Genomic DNA, 17,805 nt, shown 5'->3' on the forward strand with positions numbered 1-17,805 from the left:
GGTAGCAACCAAAGTGTAATCAGGTTTTTCTTTAAGGACTATAAGAGGCTTATCATCCTAAGGAACTCCTTTAAGCGTGATAACATTTTATTGTGGTGGACATCCTCTAAGAGTGATAACAGGATGGGAGAATCACATAGGTTCAATACTACACATAATATCACACACAGGAAGCCATGACTTAACCCTATGTAAAGGTTTGTTTCAAAAGATGTAGAGGAAGTCACATGAGGAATGGATTCAATGAAGATCTCATTCTTTTCATTTGACTATTTTCTAGTAGACGCCTTTAAAAGTTCTCTAGTAAACACGTCATCAACGTACTCATAAAAGAAATCATACATCTTGAAATAAAACAAAATTACTTAAGACTAACATGTAAAGAAATCCTAATATTGAAAATTTTATTTTTTTGTATTTTTGTTTTTATAAATATATTTCATAAAAGAAATATCTAACTACCAAAAAGAGAGTGTTCATGTCGAGTTCACTAAAAAATTCAGGGGGGAAATGACATCAATGATAATAATGGAAACAAGACTGGGCAAGTTAAATACTTTCACTTGATACATTCAATACAAGAGAAAGAAGGGCTTCCAAGAATAACTCTTGATAAGCCCTAAATTTGATTAGCATAACCCTAAAGAAGATAAAGAGTTGCTAATATGAAATCTAGAAACTTGTCAAGGAAGTACACTAGCAAGTTCTCTTTCATGCAATGTAAATAATAGATATGACAAGTATAGATCTGAAATATACACAAATAACCCAATATAGATCTGAAAGTAAGTGTATGCTAAGAGGAAAAATAAGAGATGCTAGAAATGTGTAGTGCAAGATGTAATTATGCTCAATTTTGGATCTGAACTTTCATCTGTAGATCTGGGAATAAAAATAATGAAAGGAACAAAACCCAGAAATCTCCCTAAAATCTAAGATTGAAGGACTAGGTCGACTTGGAAGGATTTTCCACAACCATGTTGACATAGTCCATGACTCTAAAATTGACAACTCAAGAAATCTTGTGAATTTTAGGTTCTAGATTTGTAATTCTTTTCGCTCCCACTTGCAAATCTGTAAAAAAAATTTGCATGTGTGTGGCTATATTAAAGTGTTTTGCCTTAGTCAACCCCCAAGTTTGGTGATTTCCACCTCCATGAATAGTAGTTAGGAAAAAATTTGTGTGTAGGTGTGTATGTTCCTAACCCTATATTTGTAGATCTAGAATGTAAAATGTTAAGAATCTACTCTATGAGTCAGACCCTAGCATGAAAGTGTGCATGTATGCAAATGTATGAAGGTTTAAAGAGTTGGCTATGAAGAATGATGTAGAAATAATACCAAGCCCCCAAGGCTAAAGTACTTTAACCATCTTCAAGATCCCTTTGCAACTCCATGATTGATATATTTGCCTTGAATGCTTGAATCTAGAATATTAGCCTTGCTAAGAAATGAAGAATAAGAAACTAGCCTTTATTTCCACCTTACAATTGCTCAAAGTAAGATTGGGGTATCTACGCTTGCTTGATCCTTGCTCCTAAAATCCTCTTACTATCATGTTAATGTGGAAATGAGGGATTGGATCCCTTTTTATAGTGAATTTTTGGAATAATCACAAAATTACACCGATGGGGCCAAGTGCACAAGCAAGATTTTAACGAGAGTGTTAAACAACTACAAGCCCAAAATCACCAAAAGTACTAGGACTAGGTCGACTTAATCTGGACCAAGTTGACCTTCAGGGTCTCCCTATCCATATTTTAGACTAGAAAAGGTTTAGTGATGAAATGTTTATCTCAGACTGTCATCCAGAGATCCAATCTAAGGTTTTGGGGTCCTATAGAGGGAGGATACTAACATATTAGGTCCTAATTCAGTGATTGTGTGAAGGATGAAAGTAAATCAAGGAAGATAGGTTAGGTCCTACCTTAGTTTCACCTAAGAGAAAGAAAGGAATGATGTAAGGTGTGTGCTAAAGGTGAAAACATGAAATATAAAAACACTAAAGAGGAGCTAAAAAATCTTAAATTCAAGTATATCAAATTTAAGACGATACACCTTGATGATCACAATCTCTTCATTGATCTTTCCTTTAGCTCCTCTAATAGCATTCACCACTTCTTTGATTCTTCCAACATATTGAGCAATATTCTCACCTTCTACCATCTTCATGTCATCAAACTTTCCTCTTAAGTTTTCTAATTTAGCTCTTAATAAATTCTTGTCTCCTTCATGGATATTTTCCAATTTTCCCTACATTTTCTTTGTAGTAGTGCACTCTTTTATATCATTAAACTCTGAGTAACTTAGGGTAGATGGAATCTCCAACATTGCATGATTGTGTTATTGTTTCTCCTTTATCTGTTATGATGTCATAGGTGATAGTACTGCTATTTATTTATGCTAGTTATGCTCCAAGAAGTGTACTGTTGAATCTCCAATTTTGACAATGTGCGGCTTCATCAAAATTGTCCATGTAGGGAAGTTGTCCTTGTTAACTTGGGTACCTCCTTTCTGTACATCTTGATCTTTATCTTTAATTCCCTTAAAAATTTTCCTTGTAAGCACCACAAGCTTTGATTCTATTTGTTAGAACAATTTAGAATAACTAAGAGGGGGAGGGCAGATAAAATCAGTCATCCTTGGGTCCATATGTTCCAAAAAAACTTTTAACCACTTTCAAAAGCTTAGATTTATTCATTAATCCACTCAGTCACTAACAACTTATCAATAACATAAACCTATAGTTTTCTATCCCAATAGTAACCTACTTGCAAATGTAATGCAATAAGAAATATAACACATCAAATAACATTCACACAAGTATGACATTAGGATTTAACATGGAAACCCAATTTGAGAAAAAACCACTAGTAACATGCTATCAAATTTTTAGTCTTCTGAAGTGAGCTCGATTAAGAGGAAACCTTGTTAAAGATTACAATACACATTGTTAGGTGTGACCCTGTTAAAGGATTTAATCACCTTGTTAGGAGTGCCCTTGTTAGAGGACTTAAGAACATCCCATTAGAATGTCACCTTGATTAAAGGATTTACAAATGGTTGTTAGGTCAACCTTGATTAAAGAATTTAAACTAATATAATGGTTATAAAGTAATAACAGGTTGATCAGATAAATACAACTCACTTTGCAAATATAGATCATAGTGTATCTCATCTTATGATCTACTGAATGACCTTCATTAATATCTCCATTACTGATTCGCTTGGAAACCCTTCAAGCAATCATACTTCACCTCTGCTCAATTCTTCAAGTCTTCTGCTCAAGTTTGCTAATCAATAGAATCAACAATTGCTCCAACCTCTCTGGGTTATTATTATGCCTCGTTAAATAGGTAGCTTTGATCTTTTTCCACTTAAACTTCACCATTGATCTTAGGGTTAGGTTAGATTCATCAAATCCTTCCATCATCCTATTTCCTCCTTCTCCTTCTAGATACTTCTCAAAACTTCACTTTGAATCCATGTCTAGGAATGCTCAAACATGGTTTATCAAAAATTAAATGGTCTAGCTCATCAATACTTATCCTTCACATGCTTTGACCAATCCAAAAATTCAACTGTGTCAACTAGGAATCTCAATTCCTTCACAACTATCAAATGTTGAGACTTGACATATACTACATTCCTAGGTCTCGATCATCACTAGATAGCGTGGTCAATACTAACTATTTTTCTTGGCTTATATTGTCTTCTCTTGGTCTAAAATTTCTAATACTCAATATTTATTTATGCTAGGTCAATGCTATATTTTCTCAGCTTTTACTACTTGCTCGGTTGATACTATCACAACTCGGCTTCAACTATAAGTTCCTTAATCTTATCCTTTGTTTCTTAGTTTGGCCTATTCATTTGGTCTCCTATTGATCATCACTACTAGAATTGAACTTCAACTATCTTATCCACTTACTATAATGATTAAATAACATATTATCTTGCCAATGTTCCAACTAATTGGTACCCCTTATAATTCCTCATAACTCAACCTTTCCACTAGGTCTTCTTGTTATCTCTTCTTCTCAAATCCTCTTCATTAATCAAATGATATGACACTCTACTTAGGTAGAAATTGTCTCACCAATAAGGTTTAACATCAATGAGAATATAATAATTGTTCCAATTGTAGTTTCCAACACAAGCCACTTCCCCACTATACACCTAAATCACCTAAATAATTTACCCTAATGCTTCATTCAAAATAATCCAAATAATACCCAAAAAAATATAAACCATTATAAACAAGTCACCAAAGTAAATTAATGGAGCATAGGAAAGAACATCACATCCACACAAGGATTGATTGTCCATCTCAATATAACTGTTGATATTAATTCAAGTTTGTTATTAGTGACAACACTTATTCAAATTCTATATGGTTACCAAGCTCATTGAACAGTCTACAGTGTTTGCCATGTAATTCAATAGCCATCAAGTTTTATAGTTCCTACTGAGCATCCTAGTGGTTGCCAAGTGAAGTTAGTGTTTACCAAGTGCAGTCATGGTAAATGTGTAATTTTTTTTCTACCAAGTTACACAGTATCTACCGAGTTGCCATTGTAGACTAAGTTCTAGACTACACTAAGATGATTAGTATGGACCGAGCTTCTACTTCTACCAAATGCATGATGATACTAAGTAATGACAATGGATGTCATGTATCAGAACTTCACCAAGTCAGTCTTCTAAACCTGAGTGTCTTCATTTGAGTCGACTTTGTAATATATTGGTTGACTTTGTAGTTTTTTAAATTAGATTGATATATATATCTGTGTGTGTGTGTGTGTGTGTGTGTGTGTGTGTGTGTGTGTGTGTGTGTGTGTGTGTGTGTGTGTGTGTGTGTGTGTGTGTGTGTGTGTGTGTGTGTGTGTGTAATGTATCATATAAAACATATATATGAAGGAACAAATAGATGTATGTATGTATGTGAATGAGAATCAACAACAAAGTATATTGTAAGGCCATATCAACAAAGGAGCAGCAAAGTCATATCTATCACATAAAGGTGATCAGTACTTCAAAGAATCTCTATCAATAAATCAATTATAAATTAGAGATATACTATTTCATTCTAACAGGTGAACCAGTTCAAATCCTCTAAGAAGGTAGACTTAACAATCTTTTGTTAAATCTCTTTACCGAGTGCATACTTCATTGTATGTTTGCAAATCCTCTAACAAGGTGGACCTAGCAATCCTAATTGCTCTTAACAAGGAAGATCATCAAAAGTGATCATTGTAAGCCTTAATAGGCCAACTTTATGCTGTAGTATTGATGTTTTGTGGGTATCATCCCCACCCCAATTTTTACTTTCTATTTGGAAGGTTTTTGGGTTACCAAATTATTGTGTTCATGTGCCATGTATATTTATGTTTTCAGTTTCTCATGCATGCAGACTAGATCTGATTTAATGATTTAATGGTTATTGGATTATTGCAATTAAGATCTAATTTTGGTAAAGTTTTTGAAGTTATTGATTCACCCCTCCCCTCTCAGTAACTTAGCATAGTCTTGAATATTTCCAACAATTGGTATTAGAGCATTTGTGGTTCTCAGGATAAAGCTTAAGGACTCGAGAAAAGATCAAGGACAATGGAGATATTCAAACTTGATAAGGCAATCAAAAATGAAAAGCTAGATCTAGAAATAGCCATTGTACAACTCAAGAAAGCCAAGGAGCAACTTTCCCAATCCCTGAAAAGAAAGAAAGAACTTGCAAATTAGATGAATGATCACCAGTACATTGAAGAAAAGTTTGAAGACCTTTTCCCTTCAAGCAATTTAGATGAAGCAAATGATGCAATCAAAGAACTCTTAGAGAAGAATGGTTCCCTGCAAGAAGAAATAAGAAAGCTCAAAAGAGAACAAGAAATTCAGTCAATATGGCTATGTGAAATCTTGGAACAAAGAAACAAGATGAAAGAAGAAATGGATGGAAGAAACAATGAGATCTAGAACCAATCCATTTAGCATGAAGATTTTATAGATCAAATCTCCAATGCAAATGAAGAAATCATGACTCAAAGACAAATCAATGAAAGATTAAGGAATGATCTAAATTTATAAACACAAATCAATGAAAGGTTAAGAAATGAGCTGAGATCTGAAAAGAAAATTAGTGAAAGATTGAAAAATGACCTCAACACCGAAAAGAAAATCAATGAGAGAATGATGAAATCCCAAGAAGACATGAATCAATTGAATCAACTAAATGAGCAATATCTCTATAGAAAAGAGGGTAAAGTAGGAATTGGATACAAAGAAGAAGAAGGTGAATCCTTGATACAAGGTGCTCAAAGGAATCAAAGACCTACTTGCAATCATTGTGGTAAGATAGGTCATACATCAAAAAAATGTTGGAGTAATGGTAGAGAAAAATTCAATGGTAAATGTTACAATTGCAATTAGCATGGTCACAAGGCTAATGAATGTAAAGAGAAACCAAAATTTGAAGGCAAATGTCACAAATACAAGAAACAAGGTCCCAAGGCATCAAACGGCAGATTCAAGACATTCGATCTAGCAGAGCAAATTGTGAAAGCAATATTTGGTTGGGACTACAACACCTAGTGTATATTTCATTACTATGGAGAGTATGGACACATTGGCATGAACTATGTTAAACATCACACAAGGAAGAGAGATACCACCACCATAAGATGTTACACTTGTATGGAACTTTGTCATCTAGCCAAGAATTGCATGAATACATGTAGAATTGAAGATAAAAAGAAAGCTAAGGCACACAACATCAGAAAGCAAATGAGATAGCAATGGATTCCTAAATCCACCAAGAAAGCTAGTCCAAGCAATGATGGTGATGTCACTCAAGAAGTGGGTGAGTCCACCATTTCCAACTAAGTTCTTAAGCAAGAATTGGAATTGCATTATCATGATCACATCTAAATAGTTCCAAAATTGAAAGGAAGCAAAGACCCAAATTAGTATTTAAAATACAAAGGGATCATAGAAGATTAGATCAATTATCACTGAGTAAGGTTGGGTCATCGACTCTACCGAGCAAGGTTGGGAGTAACTAGTCACACATGTTTGGTTACTGAGTTATGAAGCATTCACTGAGCGATCCAAGCAGATAGTGGATGATAGCCTATCAAGCATAATGATACTTTCATACCGATTATTAATGGAAATTTTTTATCAAAAGTTAGAAGATCAAACTCATTTTTCACCAAGAATTTTAAAGTATTGTTGTGATCAAGCAAATTGTAGAGCAATCAAGTGATTTCGAGTAGAATTTGTAGTAAAAAATTTCAAAGTTTTTCGTAACCTACCAAGTAGTCATGGAAACATCAAGAAAAAGTAGCAAGGCAAAGAAAGGGTCAAAAATGTTGGTCTGAGGAGTTGAATGCAAACCATTAGATTTCAAACTTGTACCAGCAATTACAAAAACCCTCAATCCAAATGGAGCGCAATTGCAAATCCCTCCTAAGGTACTACTCATTAATGATATTTGGACTCATTTTAAGTGTGAAATTCAAGAAATTGGAACCCTAGAGATAGATCATGCCCAGGTGAATTGTGTGTGAATGGTGTTCTTAAACCCAAACATAAGCACTTGGAAGATAAAGGTTTAACCCACATTCTCCACCTGCCCAAAGTTTCCAAATCAAATGGATCAGATACAGTCTAAGCCAAGTTCATAATGGTTAGCTATGGCTTGAGCAACCAATTTTGATCACTAAGAAAATGATTCATCGTATCACTGACCTTCCCATGCTTTGCAAAGCCAAAGCTACTAAAATCCTAGGTCAAACAGAGTTACAAAAGAAAACCCTAGCCGAGTGGGATGACAGAGGCATTAACATTAGTAGTGTAACAAATGCAAAACTAAAATTCAGCATACATGTGATAGCACACAAGATCTATAATTCTAGTCATCTAAATAGTATGTCATGTGAAGCAATAGACTTGGCATTCAAAGTCATGAAGAACAATCTGTCATTTGATCTTGTAGACTTATTGTTGAAATAATTTAACAAGAACATGGAAAGTATTAGGACATCCAAGAATAACCCTTGAAAATTTGGTTCATTGTTGACATGCTTATTCTTCTATGTTCAAAAGTTTTTCCCTTCTAAAGGTATCATCATATGGAGAAAGGATGTGCTAGTTTTGTATCTTATTAACAAATATATTGCAGAAATGGATGAGAATTTTGACAGCATAATTGATAACTACTTTGATGTCTTCAAGGAGAAAATGAATAATAGATTCAAGATTCCTAGGAAATTGGTTGAAGATTACAAAGATGATGTTTGTTTCATGGCAGACAATAACAAAGTCTACATTCAAGCAGTTATTCCAAGAGTTGTATGGGTAAAACCTCTTCCCTATGAGGTAAACATTGATGAAGCAAAAGAAATAATTGAGGCCTTGATAAATGAACCTATTGATCCAAAGGCACCACACTTTGGAACATATGATGAGGTTAAGGCACGAATAGAGCTTGAAATCAAGCTTCCACAAGTGGCTAACAAAGGTAAGAGGGGAATAGAAAAACTCAAATCCATCATACCTCTTATGTTGACTGAGGATAAGGGAGATGATGATGATGATGCAAATGATGAACAAGAGTTAAAAAAGGGAGAAGAGCCAGTAAAGAATAAAGGCAAGGTGACCATCACTAAGTCACCCAAGTCATCCATTGCAGTGTTTACCAGGGGATCCAGGAAGAAAGGTAGTGAAGTTGTGTTTAGCAAGCCTCGTCTCACATTCCAAGAAAAAATGAAACAACTCGAAGAAGGTGCAGGCATAACCAACTTCAAATTATTGAAGTATGAGACCAAGATAGAGGCTGAGAAGAAGCAGATTGAAGAATTGGTGCTAACCAAGATGGGAAAATGGAAGTATTCCCTTGATTAGATAGCCTCTCAGATTTATAATGAACTACTAGAGAGATTGAAGTCAATATGGGACTCAACTATGTAAACAAAAAAATATATCTATGAAAAAACCCCGAGGTAGTTGTTACCATGCATTACCAATGCTGAAGTAAAATAGTCTTTGAAGAAAAATGAAGACAAGATGACTCTTAGATTCAATACTTGTTTAATTTTTTTGAAAGATATAAAGCATGTAGTCAAGAATGCTATAGGCATTTTGAAGAACATTTATCACTTGCATAAACAAAGTGACTCTCCAATAGAAGTCAAGGATGATGATAGTGATGATGAGGAAGAAGGAACACACTTTGAGACAATACAGTTTGACAATAAAGTAGTTGAAGAAGATAAAGAGGAAGAAGCTACCAAGGAAGACAAAGAAGATGATGAGGAGATTGATTCTATGAAGATAGTAGCAGTAGTCATTACCTCACATCCTCACTCTCCAAGCAAATCAGCAGCTACATCAAGTTCAGAGACAACTTTAGCAAGTTCGATTATGACGACAACAGATACATCAAATGTCCAATCACTCTTTGCTCCCTCATAGCTCAACACATCAATAATGGAAGTATCTATCACTTCATCTACCAAACTGCAACCTCCCTCTTCTTCAATTCCTGAGTCAGCATCAACAACAATGAGTACAACATGCTCTACAATTTTGTGTTCTTCAATAGTAAGTATAGTTTCAAGATCTACAATTTTGGATTCTACAATTTTTTGTTCTACAGCTTCAGATACTTGTATAAGTATATCAATTTTGGATTCAGTAAGAATACCAGTCAATGTTCCATCTGTTGGTACTATATCAATTTTTACTACTAGTCCTACTATATCTACTATTGTTTCCATTCCAAATTCTAAGGTATTATGTACAAAGGTAGTTGAACCTAAGGCTCAACCAAGTATAATACTTTTGAGTAGAAAGAAGATAGAGGAGGATATTGATCTAGATGAGGAGATTGAGATTCAAAAATGGGATTTTGATAATGCCACTACAGATCAAATGCAAATAGCTAGTAAACTCCTCCAAAAGAAAGCAAAGCAGAAGAAATTAAAAGAGGAAAGAGGCAGAGAATATAAAATCATTGAAAGTGCTAAGAATATTTTGACTAAGGTAATACGTGTTGAAGTTGACACTTCTCAACACATTTTGTTTCAATTGGAAGAAGTAGTCCAAAAGTTTAATGAGGACTCTAGTGGTCAAGAAAAATTGATTGAGAAATGTGATAGCAAAGTGCTTGAGCACATTGCTCAAAAAAATTTCATCCAACAAGTGGAGTTTTCCTCAATTTTGACCAATCTTGAAAACTCTTGCACAAATGTAACATCAATTTTTGAGAAATTATGTAATGTTACCGAGTTCATAAAAGAAATAAAGGGAAAACTGACAAAGATTGATGAAGATCTGAAGGTTAGTGCACAATAGTTGCAACTTGACCCTAGTTCAAGCTCTGCACATCATATGAAAATTAGATTCTTGTCAGATATGCAGGCAAATTTGTTGAGAGAGGAAGAAAGGATCTGGTCTTCATTGATAGATATTTAGAATATGATCCTTCCCATCATGGACACAATGCAGAAGCACACTGTTTACTCAAAAACATATCCATGACAACAATTTCTCAATTGCAAATCACATGATAGAACTCTCTATAGAAGTCCAAGTTGCTCTACATACGTGCAAAGTTTTACAATAAAATTGGGATAAGACTTTAGCACTGATACTTAAGGTACATTTTGAGTTTCTTTCTTATATTGGTGTCTCTATGTGAATAAGCTTTGAATAAATCTTTGGCATTATTGTCAAAAAGGGGGAGAAATAGTATGTGTATGTAAATCATTATGTATATTGTATGGGGGAGAATCATGAAAAGGAAAATAAAGTATATTGTATGTACTTACAAAGACAAATTTTGAAAAATCCTAAAAAAAAATAGTACCGATCCAGTATCACACTATGATGTATATAAGTTTTGGCTGATAAGTGCTTTTGTCACTAATGTCAAAGGGGGAGATTGTTGACATTAAGTCAAGTTTGTTATTAGTGACAACACTTATTCAGATTTTGTATGGTTACTGAGCTCATTGAATAGTCTACAATGTTTTCCATGTAATTCAGTAGCCACTGAGCTTTACAGTTCCTACCCAGCATCCCAGTGGTTACCATGTGAAGTTAGTGTTAGCCGAGCTATGTAATGATTAGTGTTTACCGAGTGTAGTCATTGTAAATGTGTAATTCTATTTCTACCAAGTTACATAGTATCTACCAAGTCACCAGTGCAGACCAAGTTCGAGACTACACTGAAATGATTAGTATGGACCGAGCTTCTACTTCTACCAAATGCATGACAATGTCAAGTAATGATAGTGGATGTCATGTATCAAAACTTCACCAAGTCAGTCTTCTAAACTCGAGTGTCTTCATTTGAGCCAACTTTTTAGTTTTACAAATTGGATATGTGCGTGTGTGTGTGTGTGTGTGTGTGTGTGTGTGTGTGTGTGTGTGTGTGTGTGTGTGTGTGTGTGTGTGTGTGTGTGTGTGCGTGTGTGTGTGTGTGTGTGTACGTAATGTATCATATAAAACATATATATGAAGGAATGAATAGATGTATGTATGTATGTAAATGAGAATTAGCAACAAAGTATATTGTAAGGCCATATCAACGAAGGAGCAACAGAGTCATATCTATCACATAAAGGTGATCAGTACTTCAAAGAATCTCTATCAGCAAATCAGTTGTAAATCAGAGATATGCTATTTCATTCTAACAGGTGAACCAGTTCAAATCCTCTAACAAGGTAGACTTAACTGTCTTTTGTCAAATCTCTTTACTGAGTGCATACTTTGTTATATGTTTGCAAATCCTCTAACAAGGTGGACCAAGCAATCCTAATTACTCCTAATAGGGCAGATCATCAGAAGTGATCATTGTAAGCCTTAACAGTTTTGAAGTTTTGTGAGTATCATCCCCACCCCAGTTTTTACTTTCTATTTGGAAGGTTTCTGGGTTACCAAATTATTGTACTCATGTGCCATGAATATTTATGTTTTCAGTTTCTCATGCATGCAGACTAGATCTAATTTAAAGATTTAATGGTTATTGGATTATTGCAACTAAGATCTGATTTTGGTAAAGTTTTTGAAGTTATTGATTCACCCCACCCCTCTTAGCAACTTAGCATAGTCTTAAATATTTCCAACATATAACATCTCATAGAATTATCCATCCCATAATGGATATCTCATAATCACAATAACAAACCATAAAGTCTCACCATAAGGAGAACAATAATAAACCAATAACAATAACATCCATCTCCATTATATAGTACATCACATGTAAAGATAACCATTCTAAATTATAGATAGTAATGTAATACACATTACAACAATCCAAAATATACAACAACATAAATGATAACAAAAGGTGACCAAGTAAACCAAACTTATCAAAATAATAGTTGTCGCCCATTTTGGTTAAAAGACATAATGATCGGATCAAGAAGGATCACTCACACTTACACTCCAAACCATACATGGACTAATCGAGACACAAAAATGGTTATATCATTTCACATGAATCTCATAACCTCTGGTGTTCAATACTAATTGGCCAACTACATAACCCCCAAAACATCATAAAACAAAATTCAACAAAGCCATATACAAAGAAATCACAACAACAACAATAATAATATATGTTTAGTTTTACAATAAATTTAATTTATATTCTAAGGTTCGATGTGGCTATAAGAGTTTATGTTAAAAAATATGCATGAATTCCTATGGTATAAGTGTAAATAAAATCTTCATATATATCAATTCACCATGACTAATCAATATTATTATGATATTATTTCCAATTGAATAATTTTATAGCCAACTCAAAATTAACTGTTAATTAAATATTAATATTTTTCAATTCTAACAATTTCATATTATCATGTTATTATTAATTTAAATGATCTTAGATTATAAATGATTTAGTTAATAATATAAAACATTATATTAAATATTAATATCAATACCATTCTTAAAGTATTACTTTAACTTTCATATAAGTCCACTATTAATATTTAATTTTTATTTAACTCTTAGTTCAATATCTCAACTTAAATTAGGCAAAAGCCTACAACACAATGATAAATTGTGAGCCTCTTATTTGGGAGGTCTTGGGTTCGAATCCACTTGACTTAAATAAATAAATAATAATAATTAATAAACAATACATAAAATTAATCTTGGCTTCGACCTCTTACCAATAAAAATTAAAAATTAAAAAAATCTCAACTTAAATTATAATTATATAATTAATTCCAATTTTCACCCATTATATTAGTTGACTTCACTATAAGTCACTTAAAATATAACTAAATAATAATTAAATATTTGTTAACTTGCAACTACACTTGCATTGTAAACATCCAGTAAGATTATATTCCACCAAGAGTTAACTGAACTTAGGTGTATAAATAAAATCATTTATTTTAAACTCACCTATAAAAGTAATATTTAATTATTTATTTAATTTTTCCAAAGAAATTAATATTAATATTTTCTTGAATTTATTTTTTATTAAAATCTAAAATTCAAAATTAAATAATTTTTAATTATATATATATATATATATATATATATAATTTTTTAAATCAATATATATATATATATATATATATTTATTTATTTATTTATTTATTTATTTTTATTTTTTTTAAACTTGCATTCATTATTTTCACATGCCTATCTACTCTTAAATATGCAAGATTCTTAAATCAAAATTTCTAACATAAATTTATTTGTTTTCACATGCATATTCATTTGTATTTATTCTGTTACATACAAAACTACACCGATTTGCATGTATATCTTTATACATATATTTCCTTTTTAAAGATAGTTCTTTTTATAATAAATATATTCTATAAAATATGTAAATATATTTTCACATATAATTTTCTCAATTTTATTTTTTATAGATATTATATTTAACTTTTTTTTTAAAAAAAGAGGGGGTAAAATTTTATTCAACCAAAATCAAAGTACAACGCAATGGCCCATGGCCCACAACAACATTACATCTTCATGTCATCCAATAACAACTACTCAACAATCCCACTAAACTCAATAGGTAACTCATCTCTTCCACTAATATTCCATCCATCCACATTCTCTGAGGCCCACTTTGCCAAACAATCAGCCACTCTGTTCCATTCTCTAGGGATATGACGAAAGGAGAAAGAGTCCAAGGACTTACAAAGACTTAAAGTCTGCCTAGCCAAAGCAGCTAATTTCCAGCTAACATTCTCCAAGCTTTGACTATTCAACATGTCCACAATAATCTGGGAATCAGACTCACAGATGATCCTCTTCTAGCCTAAGGAAACACCTCTCTCAACTGCAGTCTTAATAGAAAGAGCCTCCATCAGATTATTAGAGTAATGACCCTTGTAGATAGAGAAAATAAAAACCATACCCCCATCATTGTCCCTACCAATGCCTCCAATACCAACATGACTAGGGTTCCCACAAGAAGAACCATCTGTATTAATCTTCAAAGTCCTAGCCTAGGGAGGAGTCCACTTCCCATCTCAACAAACCCACTACTTGCCACAGCGAAGTCTTCTTCCAAGGTTGACACCCCATCTGCTATCTCCAAGATTCAAATTTTGCACAATATCATAATCACTAGGATCAACACTTTTCGACATATCACACTTAGTGAAAATGATCTCTTGGAGCCTATTTAGAATAATCCTCCAAAGATGCAAACTTTCTAACTTGGAGCCATAGAAAATTCTATGATTTTGCTCCAACCAAAGGTTCCAGAGAATGAGAGATGACCAGACTAACCAGGCAGCCCGCAAGAAAGAAGTCTTCGCTGGAGGTCTATCCAAACTCTCCCAAAAGCCAATTAAAGAGGACATATGAATACAACCATGCCTCCAAGCCTCCCACCATCTGTGCCATATTTCTCCTAAATAAGGGAAAAGAAAAAACAAGTGAGAAGTACATTCCTCATTGTTTGAACAAAGGAAGCAAATAGAAGGTCCCTAAAAGCCACGTTTGTGAAGATTCTCCCAAGTGAGGCACTTGTTTTGAGTCAACAACCATAAGAAGAAATTACATTTTGGCCATGAAAGGTTAAACCAAACCCTCTTCCACAAACTCACCTCATTTGGACCATGAAGGTTCCTATCAAGCATAGCATAGCCTTGAGCTACAGTAAACTTTCCTTTTGGGCTAGGACTCTAGGCCAAGACATCCTGCTTCCGAAGAGAATTGCACAACCTATTTTCCAAAGCTTGAGTAAGAATGGCATGGTCCTCATCGAAGCCACCCATGGGCCACTCCTGAGGGTCCTTCCAACAAGTCACCTCCACTTGACCTAGACGTTTGACTATCTTAAAGTGCTCCACCTTAAACCATCCAGCATTAGTAAAAATGTGACAAAGAGATTGAAGCTGGGGGAAGCTAGAAAGAATGGGAGGATGGTTGTCCCAAGAATCTTGCGAAAACAAGGCATCGAATCCCTTGTTAAAAATCCAAAAGAGGTCCTCCTTAATTAGCTGAGCCCCCTTCTCAAGGGTGTTCCAAATATAGGAACCTTTACCTACCAGAGTAAGCCTTGGTACATCAGGGCTATCAACCCCTGAAAAATACTTGTGAGCCAAAATTTTGGCTCAATCATGATCCTGACATTTACACCATCTCCAATACAGCTTGGTAGCCAAAGCAATGACAGCAAGAGCCATTGACCTAAAACCAAGGCCCCTAGCATGCTTCAGCCTACACACAAAGTTCCACTTAACAAGGCTCCATTTTGAGGACAGAAGGCTACCAGACCAAAGGAATTGCCTAGATAAAGCATCAAAATCCCTCAAAAAGTTAGAATGGGGAACCAGAACACAACATCTATAAATAGGGAGAGACTGCACCATGGATTTAAGAAGAACCACTTGCCTAGCTGAAGATAACCATCTGAAAGTCCAATGACTAACCTTACTCCAGAACTTATCCAAAATCCCCTTCCAGTAGTCTCTTCGCTGAGAACCTAAGACCAAAGGAACCCCAAGGTACATCAAAGGAAGAGCTCTGATTTGAAATCTAAGAATCCTTGCAATCCTATTCTGACTAAGTCGAGGAGTGTTAAAGAAATAAATAGAAGACTTATCATCATTAATGCACTGCCCTAAGGCTATCAAATAGGTATCCAAAGCTCACCTGAAGTTCTCTGCCTCACTGATTCTAGCCATACCCATTAGCCCAGTGTCATCCACAAATTGAAGATGGGAGTAGGAGGGGAGATCATTATTCTAGTTCCAACCTTAGATAAGACCCTGCCTCACTTTTGACTTTAAAAATATGCCAAGACCCTCTGCCATGATGATGAATAAATAGGGAGATAAAGGATCTCCTTACTGAAGACCCCAAGAGGCCCCAAATAGATCAGATGATTCCCCATTAATGAGAACTGAGAAAGAGGAGGAGATCACATAGCTTAGAATCCATAATACCCACTCCTCCTCAAAACCAAAGGCCAATAGAATTTTTTGTAAGAACTCCTAACTCACCCGATCGTAAGCTTTTTCCATATCGAGTTTTATAAACATAGCTTTCTCCTTGGATGTCACCATAGAGTGTATCGCCTCCATTGTTATCACAACCCCATCTAGTATCTGTCTACCTTCAACAAAACCACCCTGTTCAATAGAAATCAAAGAACCTAGGAGTGGTTTGAGCCTCTCGGCAATCAACTTGGTAATAATCTTATAGACAACATTACATAATGCTATAGGCTTAATTGGTCCAACCTATTAGCCTCTTCCTTCTTAGGTATAAGAGCCAAGAAAGTAGAATTCAAAGACTTCAACATCTATTTATCTATGCAAGATTCCTGTACCACTTTAAGGAGATCAAACTTTATTATTTCCCAAAATTCCTAGAAAAATTCAATTGGAAAGCCATCTAGACCAGGGGCCTTGCCATTTTTTATATTAAAAACAACTTTCTCTAATTTTGATAACTGGATAGGGCTTAAGAGGGCCTCATTCATCTCTGTAGTGACCAAGAGGGGGATACAATCCAAAATGACACACTCCTTAGTCTCAACAGGAGGGACTCCTCTAGTAAAAAGATTAGGAAAATAATTGACAACTTCCCTAGAAATTTCTCCACAGGATGAGATCCAGTCCCCATCAAAAGAGACAAGAGAGGAGATAGAGTTACCCTACCTCTGAGCCTTCACCGAGTTGTGAAAGAAAGCAGTGTTCCTATCCCCTTCCTAGAGCCAATCAACATGAGATTTTTGCTTCCAAAAAATCTCCTCCCGAAGCTCCCATTCCTCCAATCCCTTTAGAGCCAAGGACTCCACTTTACTCAAATTAGAAGTCAACCCCTGATCTCTAATCTGACAGGTAATATCATCTAGCTTGTTCTAAGCAGCAACCTTCTGAGCATGGAGGTTCCCAAAATGATGTTTATTCCATCTCTTAAGCCTATACTTCACATGTTCGAGCCTCTTACTGAAAATATACATAGCCATTCCATGAGTAGGCTTCCCTTCATACCACCAGTCCACCATAAGGTCAGGTAAAGACAGGTCTCTAAACTAGATCAATTGAAATTTGAAAGAGAGACATTTGGTGACCCTGTACAAGGTGATGGATAGCTTGATGGGCCAGTGGTCTGAACCCCTCCAGTCAAGAATTTTTGAATTGGTGGTCCATCTTTTGTTCATCTAGTAGTAGGAAACCAGAAATTTGTCAAGCCTTTCTAAAATAGCCTCACCCCCACATCTTTGATTATTCCATGTAAAAACACCATTGGTAGACTTCACATTAATGAGATTCAAGGAGCCAATCATATCCCTGAGTAAAT

This window comes from Cupressus sempervirens, chromosome 10, assembly GCF_028749045.1.
Source record: "Cupressus sempervirens isolate cs-2001-9-10 chromosome 10, ASM2874904v1, whole genome shotgun sequence".
NCBI classification, from domain to species: Eukaryota; Viridiplantae; Streptophyta; class Pinopsida; order Cupressales; family Cupressaceae; genus Cupressus; species Cupressus sempervirens.